The following is a 13,501-nucleotide window of genomic DNA, read 5'->3' as shown; positions in this document are numbered from 1 at the left end:
AAAGTGCAGAAAGCTCCAAATCGTGACGAATGGCAAAATACGGTGGGAAAGTCACGGGCCCGGAAACTGTAGTCCCAGATACTGGCGAAGCCTCATTGTCGCATTATAGATGATGAGACTTACGTCAAGACGGACTTCCGGCAACTTCCGGCAACTTCCGGGGCTACTGTTCTTCAACGCCCAGCACATGTTTGATGTTCCGGAGGATGTAAGGTAAGCAGAAACTTTCAAAGTTTGCCAAGGAATACATGATTTGGCAAGCGATCGGCTCATGAGCAATTCCAAATGAAATCGACAAATGACAAAACATGAGTATTTTTGATTTGAATGAAAGTTTGTATTCCGTTTGGGTTGGAGGAAATATGAGTTTTACACAGCATTTGGGAAGTTTTTGAATCAAGTGTAACTTTTGAAAAGGGTGTATCGATTTTAGTAAGGGAAATCTTTGATAATTTATATCTCAAAAACAATAAGTCCTACCGAAATAATGTCTTAAAAAGAGTTATATAGTATTGATGTCCAAACGTGAAAAAAATATACACGTAACTCCTAAACATATATTTTACCATAATGATGTTTTTCGAAAAGTTGTTGAAAATTATAAGTGAATTCATAAAATTTCATGAACATGGCGGTATAGCACGACAAACATATTAAAAAAAATGATAATGCATGTATTAATAAAAAAAATATATTGAAAAAGACAATTAGAAAGGTTTTTTTCAAATATCTCTAGAGTGGCTGTATTTAGAAGGAGATTGATATAGAGCTTTTTTGTATTAAATCATATCAGAATTCATAATTTGTGGCTAAAAATGATTGTCAATACACAAAAACTCTATGTTTCGGAAATTCATAAAAAATCGGTGTTCCACAAAATTCGTCAAAAATAGTTTTACCATCTTGTACCTATTTTTTTTAAATTTTCTACATGATTTCTATATTATATGAAAAAATAAAAAAATTAAAAATACATATTTTAGGTATTGCAAATTGAGGATTTTTTTTTGTAAATAAGAAAAAAGACTATTTTTTTTCTCAGTGTATATTTTTTTCACGTTTGGACATCAATACTCCATAACTCTTTCCAAGACATTATTTCGGTAGGACTCATAGTTTTTGAGATATAAATTATCAAAGATTTGTCTTACTAAAATCGATACGCTCTTTTCAAAAGTTACACTTGAGTCAAAAAATTCCCAAATGCTGTGTGAAACTCATATTTCCTCCAACCCAAACGGAATACAAACTTTCATTCGAATAAAAAATACAAGTTTTTAAAATCTGCATTTTTAGTTCGATTTCATTTGGAATTGCACTCATGTGGCAAATGGAGTGCGCCGTTCGTGACTACCGGGACTGTAAATGGGCAGATCTACCCCATCGACATCATTCTTTGTGTGGACACCGACTGAACAACATCGTTGCTGGACGAGCTGGACGGTGAGGGATCGAGTGCCTTTCTCAAGGCAATGAGGGTGGAGGTGTAGTGCAGGAGTTAGAGTAGAGTTTTCCAAGGCCCTTTCTCAAGGCTAGAGACGAATGAACTGAAAAGTCTCTATAATACAAAACCATTCCATTCCGTTCTTATCGACATCATGTTTGTGGCATCTCGGATTTCCCGTTGATTTGTACGTCCATCAGACCAGATGTAAACCGAGGAGTGCTGGGTACTTTGGAGCCTTGAGGTGGGAGGGAAAATCAATGCTCCTAGGTGTATACGTTCAGTGCACCCATGGACGAGTGGTTAGCGTCTCACATTATCATGCCGGGTGTTCGGGTTCGATTCCCGTTCTGGCCGGGGGATTTTTCGTCAGAGAAATTTCCTTCGACTTGCACTGTGGTCACGCGTATTCTAGAGCTTGTCCCTCGGAATACATTCAAGGCTTGTTATTTGGCTTAAGAAATCTCAACTAAGTATTAATAAATAACGCTAGTTAATGCATACGTTGAGACGGCAAAAGTTCCACAGGGAACGTTAAAACCATTCAAGAAGGTGTATACGTTTCTTTTGGTTGATTTTCGGCCGAGATTTAGTTTTAGATACATTTCTAATTTTTTTAGCGTGTGAATATACATGTAAATAAACTGAAAAGTATCTACTATCTATATAAATAAAAATTATTTGGTGTCCGTTCCTCACGATTTAACGTGAAGAGCAACGGATTTGAACAGTCAGTATCAGGTTTGATGCGTCATAGTCTGCGTCAGGTTTATCTATCAAAAAAGAAATTATATACCGCGAGTATAGATCACGTACATAAAAACAATTTCTGTGGAAACTTGAGTGTTCGAAATGATTTAAATCAAAATATTAGGTTGGGGAGTAAGTTATCCATTATTTTCTCGGTAGCTGGCTTTAGTGATCGATATCTCGCGTGACATCGGCCATACAATTTCAAGTTTAGACTCGTTGTAAAAGTGACATTCCACACTAAAAAAAATCTCTTGCTGTTTTTTGTTTGTTCCATTCAGTTGTGAGTTACAGGGTGTTAACAATGGAGGTCAACAAAGAGAAAATTGGGTACATTTTACACTTTTTTTTTCTGAATGCGAAAATGCTAGCCAGGCCGCTGAAATTGTGAATGGTGTTTATTGTGCCGATACTGCAACTATTTTACGTGCAAAATAATTCATTTTTAATTTTTTTAATTTTTTTTTGTTTTAGTGCAATACATTAAATTGAGATCTCTACTTCAACAAATGGACCGTTTGAAACTAGCGATTGACCAGAAACGTCCAGAATAGGACAACAGACGAGGTATTGTGTTCCATCAGGACAACGCAAGGTCACACATTTCCGAGAGCTTGATTGGGATGTTTTAATGCATCCTCCATATTGTACGGACCTGGCACCAAGCGATTATTACATTTATCTCGCATTGCAAAATTTGCAAGTTTTTTGGAATCGAGAGATGATTGTAAAAATCTATTGCTAGAGTTTTTCGCCATTAAGAACCACGACTTCTATTATAGAGACATCATGAAGCTACCTTTAGAAAGGCAAACAAAAATTTACAACAAAACGGTTCATATTTGACCCAAATCGGACAATCCGAAGCGTATTAAAAATAGTTTTGAATTTCACCCAAAAATAAAGGATTACTTTTTCCCCAACCTAATATCAAATGAGGGTTTAACGAAGCTCGCGGGGTGAGCTAGTTTACAAGTAAATTGATTAATTCATGAAAAAATATATTCTATAATTAAATTCATTAATTTCAAACATTACATGACGATCACAATCGTTTTGGTTCTAATGATTTGTGGTGTTCTTCAAAGGCGAGTACCTATTTCCTTACAAGTTGAAGTTAAATCTTCAGTTATTCGATTTATGAGTTCCTTCAAGCATTAAAATTAACTGCGAGTAACCGTTCCATAACTGTCAACATAATCTATACTTTCTTTGTCAAAAACGAATTAGATATTATCTCCATCGAGCTCGATGCTAATGTGGTTAGTAGTTGATATGTCTCGATATCACAAAAATACCATCATTTTCAGCCAACTATATTATCTGCATTCATATCATAAAAACACACTCGTTTGCAGGCAAACGTCTTACAATTTTTGTAGAGAAAAAAAATGAGGCAAGAAGAAAGGCTAATGTCATACCAGCCAGCAACAGCGCTCATTTCATTTTACGACATCTCACTGTTTCTTACGCTGATGCTGCCGATGTCTTCACAGCTCAGAGCCTTCCAACGGTTTGAGATTTGCAAAATACGGGCACGAAAGCAAAATCCTCAAGAAAGTAGGATGGCAATTTCAATAAAAAATGAGATTGGCCAAAAATAAAATCGAACTAAGTGTTTGATTTTTGCTTCCACCGAGGCAAAAGGATAACAATGAACAGGAATTATCTTGGGATGAAAGTGAAGGTAACTGATGGTACCGTTTTTCTTTGCCTTTATTTGTGTTGGATGCTTGCTTTGGAGTGTTAATCGAATTACCATGGAAATGAATCCCCCGGTTGTGTCGGCACCTCGAGTTGGAATATTCGATGCAGCAGAGATTTCTGTTGAAATTCGCGTCGACTTCACTGTCCATGATTGCATAGTTGGCGTAACCACCAACATAACCACCTGCCATGTCTATTAAAATTTCCATCGAAATAATCTGTTTCCAATTAAATAATAATAATAAAACACCTGCTTAGTATATGATATAGAATGTGTACTAACGAAAAAGTAGATTCTGTACATTTTTGCGCTTAAGAAGTTTATGCAGACAATCTAATCTTGCAATGGCTTGGTATGGAAGAAGGGTATAACGTGCCCCCCTAAGAAAAAAAAGGCATGAGTTAATCTTGACCAGGGATGGTAAAAAATCACATTCAACGATCAATGAATAAGTATATCCCTCTAGTCGGATGTTTTTAAATCACCCCCAGCAGGCGAGGCTCTTTTATTCTTCATATGTACACAGAGAGAATACTTGGAACGGTGAGCTACCAAGATCTCAAAAAAGTAATATGAGAGCGGAATCCCCACTGCTTGCACTCTCGAAGCATTACTTCTACTACTCAAGTTTAATCGTGAGTGCAAGCCACAAACGATTAATCCCATTCCATAGAGCGGATGATGAGTTCTTGATCGGAAAGTGTAACAAGAGACGATCAACTGAAATCTTACGACACTCATCGAGGGATTTTTAATTCTCTATTGCACTGTCCGCAGTGAGTGGCTGACTCAGTCTCGTGTCGATTTTATTTTGCTGTCGTCTCCCGCCCGATAAACAGCAGACGGGTAATGGATGCAATTGATTAATTTTATTACCAGCAGATTTGGGCGAATCTCATCCCGCCCAAAATCGTTTTTAGATTCCAATAGTTCTGAACATTCACATTTCTCTCCAAATAGTGTTTCCAATAGTAATTCAATTAGTGACTTCACGAAACACCTTTCGAATTCGATTGAATTTCAGACCAATTTTTATTTTGTAGATAAAACGGATCACATATTTGATTCTGTGTGGTTACGTTCTTCGTTGCGAATAAATGTAATGAAATAGTATGGACGTATGATATTCATGTATCGTGGATATGTGGCAGTAGATTTATCGACCGACTAATGTTTTTTTTAATCCCTTCAAACTTGTTGCATCTCTCAAGTGCACAAACTGTTTTGACCGCAGATTTTGTGACAAGTCACCTGTTGGGTTTTCGTTGTTGGTTTGAGATTCACTTCACCCACGGTATTTATTAAAATTATTGTTAAAAAAAAAGAGAAAACACTACAGCAAAATTTAAAAACAGCTAGATAGGTTCCTTCGCATAAAATTAAAAAAAAAAATCTTTATTATTCCAATAAATAAAAACCTTATAAAAATAAAATGACAGATTAAAAAAATATATAGATATCTAGGGTTAAAGGACGGCACACAGTCATACACAACACGAATCAAGGTTTGTAAACAGCACAATCAACATTACACGACACATTAAAAACATCGCACAGGTTGGCACGACTGAAGGCGGTGAAAGGAACCCGAACGAGTAGATTTTGGCGGGTCGAGAGAGTTCCGGTGGGATCGATTCGGGACTGACTGGAGCGACCGCACAAAGACCAGACGTGTTCTAAACGACTCCAAATACAAAAAGTTTTTTTTGTGGAATAAATTTCCCAAAAGATCAAGTCCCTTCACTAATTGGGAGTCGTAAGCCGTCCCACTAATCAACACGAAGTTGTGTGGCGGTTTCATACTGAGGTTCATCGAAATCGAAATTCATCAGATGTTTGTTCCTGGTGAGACGTGGTGGACATCATCGATCGAGCCGAGAACCAGAGCTGAAATCCCGGGGAAGTGAATCCTTTAAGACAACTCAGTGACGAACCGGATCTAGATCTCCACCGGATAGCCGAGCCAACGCGAGCAAGCAAGGAAGGATCAACGGCGGGCCCTGACACTGACACACGACACTTGTGAGTACCCTGTAAAGAGTGAGGAGCTAGGGAAATAGGGCAGGAGAGAATTTTTAAATAAAAGTCCGTCTTGTTAGGAAACCTAAGAACGTGGTGTTTTCCCTTTTCATAACCTGGCGAGACCATAGACGACCCTGGGAGGTTATAAGAGAGTCCATGCGGACAGCTAGAAACAAAAAGGCCTAAGTTACACTGGCGCCCAACGCAAAAGAAAAAGTGGTTTACTTCCCAAATCGGAAGTAAATCCCTTTTTTTACCGGTCTCCCGGAGAAATTTCAACGAATTAGAAATTCTTTTCAATTGTCGCGTAGTGTGATTCTTTTTTTGTGGAACGATTGCGGAAGGAAATTTGCAGGTTAAAGCGGATGACGATAAAACAACTCACCGATACTATATACTGTGTTGTTGGAAGTGGTCATTCATAGGAAACAGAGTTGAAAATCCTGTATTTACTCCGTCAGTCATCGGTATTGAGTTTCGGATAAGGTTTTGTTACACGACATTCACAATAATCGTTATATTTGATAATATTTTCTTGAAATTTTGTGAGTTTTCGGATTTTTGGTTGAATTTTTGGGTTTTTTCGGATATGCATGCTTACCTTTTTCTTATTTTTAACTTCACTAACTGAAGTTCTTGGTTCAATACAAATTTATTTCTTTATTCTGTTCGTTAGTTGATTCATTAGGTTTTTCGTAATAAAAAAAAAAAATAAAAATGGCACAATCAGTTCTTACGATGTTCAAGCACCGGAGGAAGTTCAGAATCCATCTCCTTCCGCAGAAGCGATTAACGAAGTTGACATAAGTGAGGACGATAGTGATGAGATAAATCAACAGAACACTAGCGGACAGAAAGCTATTCAGCCAATGGTTAAGAGACAAATCAATTTTGATTGGATCCGTTCATTACATGCAAGGATCTACGACATCGAAAGAAAGTTATCAAAACGAAAGGAAGTTAGAAACATTGCTGTACAAACTGACCGTATCTCTTCTTCTTTCCACAATCCTTTTGAATCTTGTAATCCCAGTCAAAATTTTCCACCTTTCAATCTAACCGAAGGACTTTCTCATCCTCGGAATGAGCCAAAGCTCTATCCATTTGATCAAAATTCACTTCATCCATTTGTATCTCGCACGCAAAATACCGCCCCTGCTGGTGCTTCGATGCCCAATCCGCAACCTGTTCATAATAGCGTACCTATTTCGTATTTTTCACCTTATCAATCACGTCATACTTTACCGGTATCCAAATGGAATATCACAAAGTACAGTGGAAGTGATCAAGGTTTAGGACTGAACGAATTCCTAGAATTAGTTCAAGCCCTATCACTTGCCGAACATGTATCCGATAGGGAATTGTTCGAATCTGCTATACATCTCTTCACGGGATCAGCCCTGAAGTGGTATATGACGCAACGATCAACCGGACGGTTGATGAATTGGGAGCATCTAGTGTTCGAATTACGTCGTACTTATATGCACCCGGACCTATATGCGTTGATCTAAATGAAGATCTATCAGCGGAGACAGCAGAAACAAAAATCGTTTCACGAATACTATTTTGAAATGGAAAAGTTATTCAGAACGATGTGCATACAGATTCCAGACCACGAGAAGGTCCAAATATTGCAGCAAAACATGAGAGTCGACTACAAAAGGCAAATGACTTTCATTCCGATCGTTAGCCTCGAAACACTTGTGGCAGCGGGTCAGAAGCTAGACGCTCTGAATTTCTCAGCGCATAACAAAATTTTTGGAAATGAGAAGACGGTGCAAGCGATCGACAATCAGGACACGTCTCGTAGAGACCGTCCAAAACCACCCCAGTTACAAACACCACAAGAACAAAAGCGATTTTCAGGTTCATTCAAGGAGCCACACAGTCAAAATAAGAACCAACAAAATTCATCAAGTCAGTTGAGGAATGCACAACCGACTAAAACTGGTGCCTCCCGCGACTCGCCAAAACTACCATCAAATCTGAATTCAAACAGACCAAAGTCACCAGTTGCCGGTCCATCTGGCACTTCTTCTCGTCCTCAACTTACTCTTGAGCAAGTAGTTCAAGGACACAGACCCCCAGGACCCAACACTTGCTTCAATTGTGGGACTCCTGGTCATCATTTGGTTATGTGTCGCCAAATGCGACGCCTTTTCTGTGAAAATTGTGGCTTACCTGGTTTTCCTACTAGCTTTTGTCCGTATTGTTTAAAAAACGGACCACGAGCGAGCGAAAATCGCCGTTCGCAGAATTCGGAAGCGTAACTCCACCAACTAACTTCAAAACTCCACCAGTTTTCTGGGAAATCACAACCGAAAACTGTTATTCCCGGACCGAGGAAATATGTAACATCACTTATCCATTTCCAAATGATGATCGTCCCTTTGTGAGTGTTACAATTTATAGCCTACCACTTAAAGCTCTTTTGGATAGCGGGAGCAATTTCACTATAATTAGCGAAAGGGTCTTTGCCCGATTAAAGCCTAAGAAGCTTTGCAGTGCACCTAAACACATTTGCTTGAAGTCAGCTAGTGGCGATGAACTCCAAATTCTTGGTCAAGTTCACCTACCATTTCGTTTTCTCGATATGATCAAGATTGTTCCGACCCTGGTTATCCAGAATTTATCTCTCGACTGTATATGTGGTATGGATTTCTGGAGAAAGTTTCAGATTCAGCCCACTATACTTCAGAGAGAGTTGTTGCAGGATCCCAGGAACGTAGCAACAATTGATCAACTTACAATCGAAACGATTGTGTCAGATGACGAACGTCAAAAAGTTGAGGAGATAAAACGGCTGTTTCTCCCAGCAAAGGCGGATCAGCTAACTATCACACCACTTGCTGAACATCGCATTGTCATTAATGAGGAGTGGAAAGACAAACCACCGGTTAGACAATTTCCCTATGTAATGTCCCCGAAGACGCAGGAGTTGGTGGCTATAGAGTTGCAGAGATTGTTAAATGTAGGGATAATTGAACGGAGCAGTTCGGACTGGTCGTTGAACTGTGTACCTGTAATCAAGCCTACTAAAGTTAGACTCTGTTTAGACGCGCGCAAAATCAACGAGAGAACTGTGCGTGATGCATACCCTTTGCCCCACCCTGGTCGTATCCTGGGACAGCTTCCCAAAGCGAAATATTTAAGTACAATCGACTTGTCAGAAGCCTTTTTGCAGGTTCCATTGGAACCGAATTCGCGAAAATTCACGGCATTCTGTGTGCAGGGCAAAGGGTTGTTCCAGTACACCAGAATGCCTTTCGGTCTAGTAAACAGTCCGGCCACACTGGCCAGATTAATGGACAATGTTCTAGGTCATGGTGTACTGGAGCCGTACGTTTTCGTGTACCTTGACGACATCGTCGTCGTCACGGAAACGTTCGAGCATCACGTGCAGCTTCTCGTTGAAATTGCGCGCCGTCTGAAAGAGGCTAACCTTAGTATAAACTTGGAGAAGTCCCAGTTTGGAGTGAGCGAAATTCCATTCCTAGGTTATCTTCTGGGTACTGATGATCTTCGAGCGAATCCTGAAAAAATCAGGCCAATCGTGGAATATGAACGACCGACTTCGGTAACCAAGCTCAGAAGATTCCTAGGAATGGCAAATTATTATCGCCGATTTATTCAAAACTTCAGTGGGACAACGTCCGCCCTGACTGACCTGTTACAGACTAAGTCGAAGGTCATTCATTGGAATGATGACGCTGAACTGGCGTTTTGCGAGATCAAGGAGCGTCTTATATCAGCCCCTATTCTCGGGAGTACAGACTTTTCACGTGAGTTTGTGATTCAAACGGATGCGAGTGATGTGGCGGTTGCTGCCGTGCTAACTCAGCAACAAGAGGACGAGAACGTGTCATTTCATACTACTCGCATAAGTTGACGACGCCACAGAAGAACTACCACGCAGCAGAGAAAGAAGCTTTGGCAGCAATTCTCGCTATCGATGCTTTCCGTGGTTACATCGAAGGCTATCACTTTACGGTAGTGACCGACTCCTCCGCTCTCACTCACATCCTCACCACTAAATGGAAGGTTGGATCCAGGCGTAGTAGATGGGCGCTTGATCTGCAGCAGTATAATATGACGGTAGTTCACCGCAAAGGCAATGAGAATGTGGTCCCTGACGCCCTATCGCGGAGCGTTGCTGTGGTTCAAGATGTACCGGAAACATCTTGGTATACTTCCATGCTGCAGAAAGTAGCGGAATGACCGGAAGATTACGTCGATTTCAGAATCGAAAACTCTAGGTTGTACAAATTTGTGACCAGCCAAGACCACCCATATGATTCCCGATTCGAATGGAAGCAGATCCCAAAAGCAGGAGAAATCGCCCAGATTCTGAAGAACTGCCACGACGAAGTATTCCATCCAGGATACGATAAAACACTCGCCCGGGTACGGCTGAGATTTTACTGGCCCCGGATGGCAACTGAAATTCGCCGATACTGTCAGCAGTGTGCTACCTGCAAAGAAGTCAAAGCAGCTTCGGTACCGGTAGCTCCAGAAATGGGAAAGATGCGCTTAGCCAGTCGTCCATGGCAAATCGTGTCAGTCGATTATATCGGACCCCTCCCCAGCAATCGGCGCGGAAACCAGCACATATTGGTCGCGACCGACTACTTCTCAAAGTGGGTCATGATACAGCCTGTCAGAAATGTCGCTAGTTCATCCTTGTGTTCCATTCTTAAGCACCAATGGTTTCTAAGAAACTCGGTACCGGAAATCATTATCACGGATAACGCGAGTTGTTTCCTTTCAAAAGAGTTTAAGCAACTCTTGGATCGGTTCAAGATAACTCACTGGCTCAATTCAAGATATCACTCGCAGGCTAACCCTGTAGAGAGAGTTAACCGAACGATCAACGCGGCAATTAGAACGTACGTGAATGAGGATCAGCGATTGTGGGACACAAAGATCCCGGAAATTGAAATGGTCCTCAATACTAGTGTTCACTCGTCGACAGGTCACACTCCGTTTTTCATAACGCACGGTCACGAGTTGTCAGAAGTCGGATCGGATCACTGTTTGGCTAGTCACGAAGAATCACTCACCCCGGATCAACGAGAAGAACGTAAGAAGCAAATGTTCGCTGATCTATATGATATCGTCAGTCGGAATTTAGTCAAAGCTCATGAGTCGTCCAGTTCCAAATATAACATACGTCATCGGAAGTTTGCAAAGTCATTCGTCCCTGGTCAGCTTGTATATCGTAGAAACATGAAGCAATCTAGCGCGGCCGATAGCTACAATGCCAAATATGGTCGTCAGTTCCTGCCATGTCGGGTCAAAAGTAAGCGTGGGACGTCGTCGTATGAGTTGGAGGACCTCTCTGGTCGGAGTCTTGGAGTATGGCCGGCTATCCACTTGAAGCCCGGATAAAAGAGTATTACATCAATCGTACATTTCGTCCAGAACAATTAACCTCAAAAGTTAAATTGCGGAAATGAAAACGCGGGAGCATCATGATCGGATACTTCCTTCCGTTTCTCCGTATTTTCCTTTTCCGATATCTTCACCATCACGATGAGAACCTAAAAGAAAGATAAACATTTTCGTTAGGGGATGCATACTTACCTGTGTAGGCCTCATCATGATCGCGAATTTTTCATGTTCTCCTCACGAGAACAGCTTGACATGTGAACCGCTCTTGACGTTCTCAATGAACAATCACGAAACAATAGACAGTAGATCAGAAACGTCAACAAGTCGACATTCGTTTTGTAAGGTTGCGTGAACACGTAGCCACCACTTACAAATTAAAAATACCCAGTGGTTTTATTCCATATGTTTGACATTTATGCTCTCGTTGTGAGAGGAGTTCGACAAATATATTGGAGTATAACACTGGATACTTAATCGATTATCACGTTTTTCATGAGATGAGATGCGTAGATAGAACAATCAAATTAGAATAGGGTACCCTAATATATTGCTAGTCGTAAGTAGTTTTCAAATTTAGTTCTGTGAGATGATGGATGAATGATGGGGGTGTATGAATGGTATGAATGAATGGCGATTGAATGAGAGAGTGTGGTTTTTGTCCAAATGGTTTTTAAGTGACAGTAAAAAAATAAGAGATGAATCAAAGTTTGTTCTCTTGATTCAGTATTGCTGATTGTAGGTTTAGGTACAGGAAAGAGTAAATGACTGTTTCTGGTTTCTGATGGATTATCCGCATCTGTAGTGATAGTTAGAGCGCGTTTTTCCGACGCGTATTGATGACCTCGACATTGACCCTATCAAGATCAGTTCACATCAAAAAGGTTCAAAAATTCAATGAAAATGAATACAAAAAAAAAAAATATGTGTGATATTCATGGTAATTGTTCGATTCTGTATATAATTCATTCAAATTCGTTGATATTTCATTATGCATGTATTTTTTATTGCGTTATACATGCGTTAGTTTTGTAGTTTGAGATTTCCTAAAAAAAAAATTAACTTCTTTAATTTTTTTTACCCGAGCGGTGCGGTAGTGTGACAAGTCACCTGTTGGGTTTTCGTTGTTGGTTTGAGATTCACTTCACCCACGGTATTTATTAAAATTATTGTTAAAAAAAAGAGAAAACACTACAGCAAAATTTAAAAACAGCTAGATAGGTTCCTTCGCATAAAATAAAAAAAAATATCTTTATTATTCCAATAAATAAAAACCTAATAAAAATGAAATGACAGATTAAAAAAATATATAGATATCTAGGGTTAAAGGACGGCACATAGTCATACACAACACGAATCAAGGTTTGTAAACAGCACAATCAACATTACACGACACATTAAAAACATCGCACAGGTTGGCACGACTGAAGGCGGTGAAAGAAACCCGAACGAGTAGATTTTGGCGGGTCGAGAGAGTTCCGGTGGGATCGATTCGGGACTGACTGGAGCGACCGCACAAAGAACAGACGTGTTCTAAACGACTCCAAATACAAAAAGTTTTTTCGTGGAATAAATTTCCCAAAAGATCAAGTCCCTTCACTAATTGGGAGTCGTAAGCCGTCCCACTAATCAACACGAAGTTGTGTGGCGGTTTCATACTGAGGTTCATCGAAATCGAAATTCATCAGATGTTTGTTCCTGGTGAGACGTGGTGGACATCATCGATCGAGCCGAAAACCAGAGCTGAAATCCCGGGGAAGAGAATCCTTTAAGACAACTCAGTGACGAACCGGATCTAGATCTCCACCGGATAGCCGAGCCAACGCGAGCAAGCAAGGAAGGATCAACGGCGGGCCCTGACACTGACACACGACACTTGTGAGTACCCTGTAAAGAGTGAGGAGCTAGGGAAATAGGGCAGGAGAGAATTTTTAAATAAAAGTCCGTCTTGTTAGGAAACCTAAGAACGTGGTGTTTTCCCTTTTCATAACCTGGCGAGACCATAGACGACCCTGGGAGGTTATAAGAGAGTCCATGCGGACTGCTAGGGCCAAACAGGCCTAAGTTTCAATTTGCATAGTTGAATCTGGTTAATTTCAGGTATTCAGTCTTCATATTGTCGAATGAATACTGTTGGAACAATAGGTATCGCAGCAAATGATTATCAACATCCTACCTTATCATCAAAC

At 40.2% G+C, this 13,501-nt stretch overlaps 1 protein-coding gene across 2 annotated transcripts in view; it reads left to right on the top strand.

Annotated features, from left to right (window-relative positions):
* The window catches only part of LOC129777701 (adenylyl cyclase 78C), a 180,253-nt gene that overhangs the window by 58,191 nt on the left and 108,561 nt on the right, over positions 1-13,501 (top strand). The window lies entirely within an intron of this gene.

The sequence above is a fragment of the Toxorhynchites rutilus genome, chromosome 3 (assembly GCF_029784135.1).
Source record: "Toxorhynchites rutilus septentrionalis strain SRP chromosome 3, ASM2978413v1, whole genome shotgun sequence".
Lineage (NCBI taxonomy): Eukaryota > Metazoa > Arthropoda > Insecta > Diptera > Culicidae > Toxorhynchites > Toxorhynchites rutilus.
The sequence above is the reverse complement of the archived record's forward strand: the minus strand, read 5'-3'. Positions and strand labels throughout refer to the sequence as shown.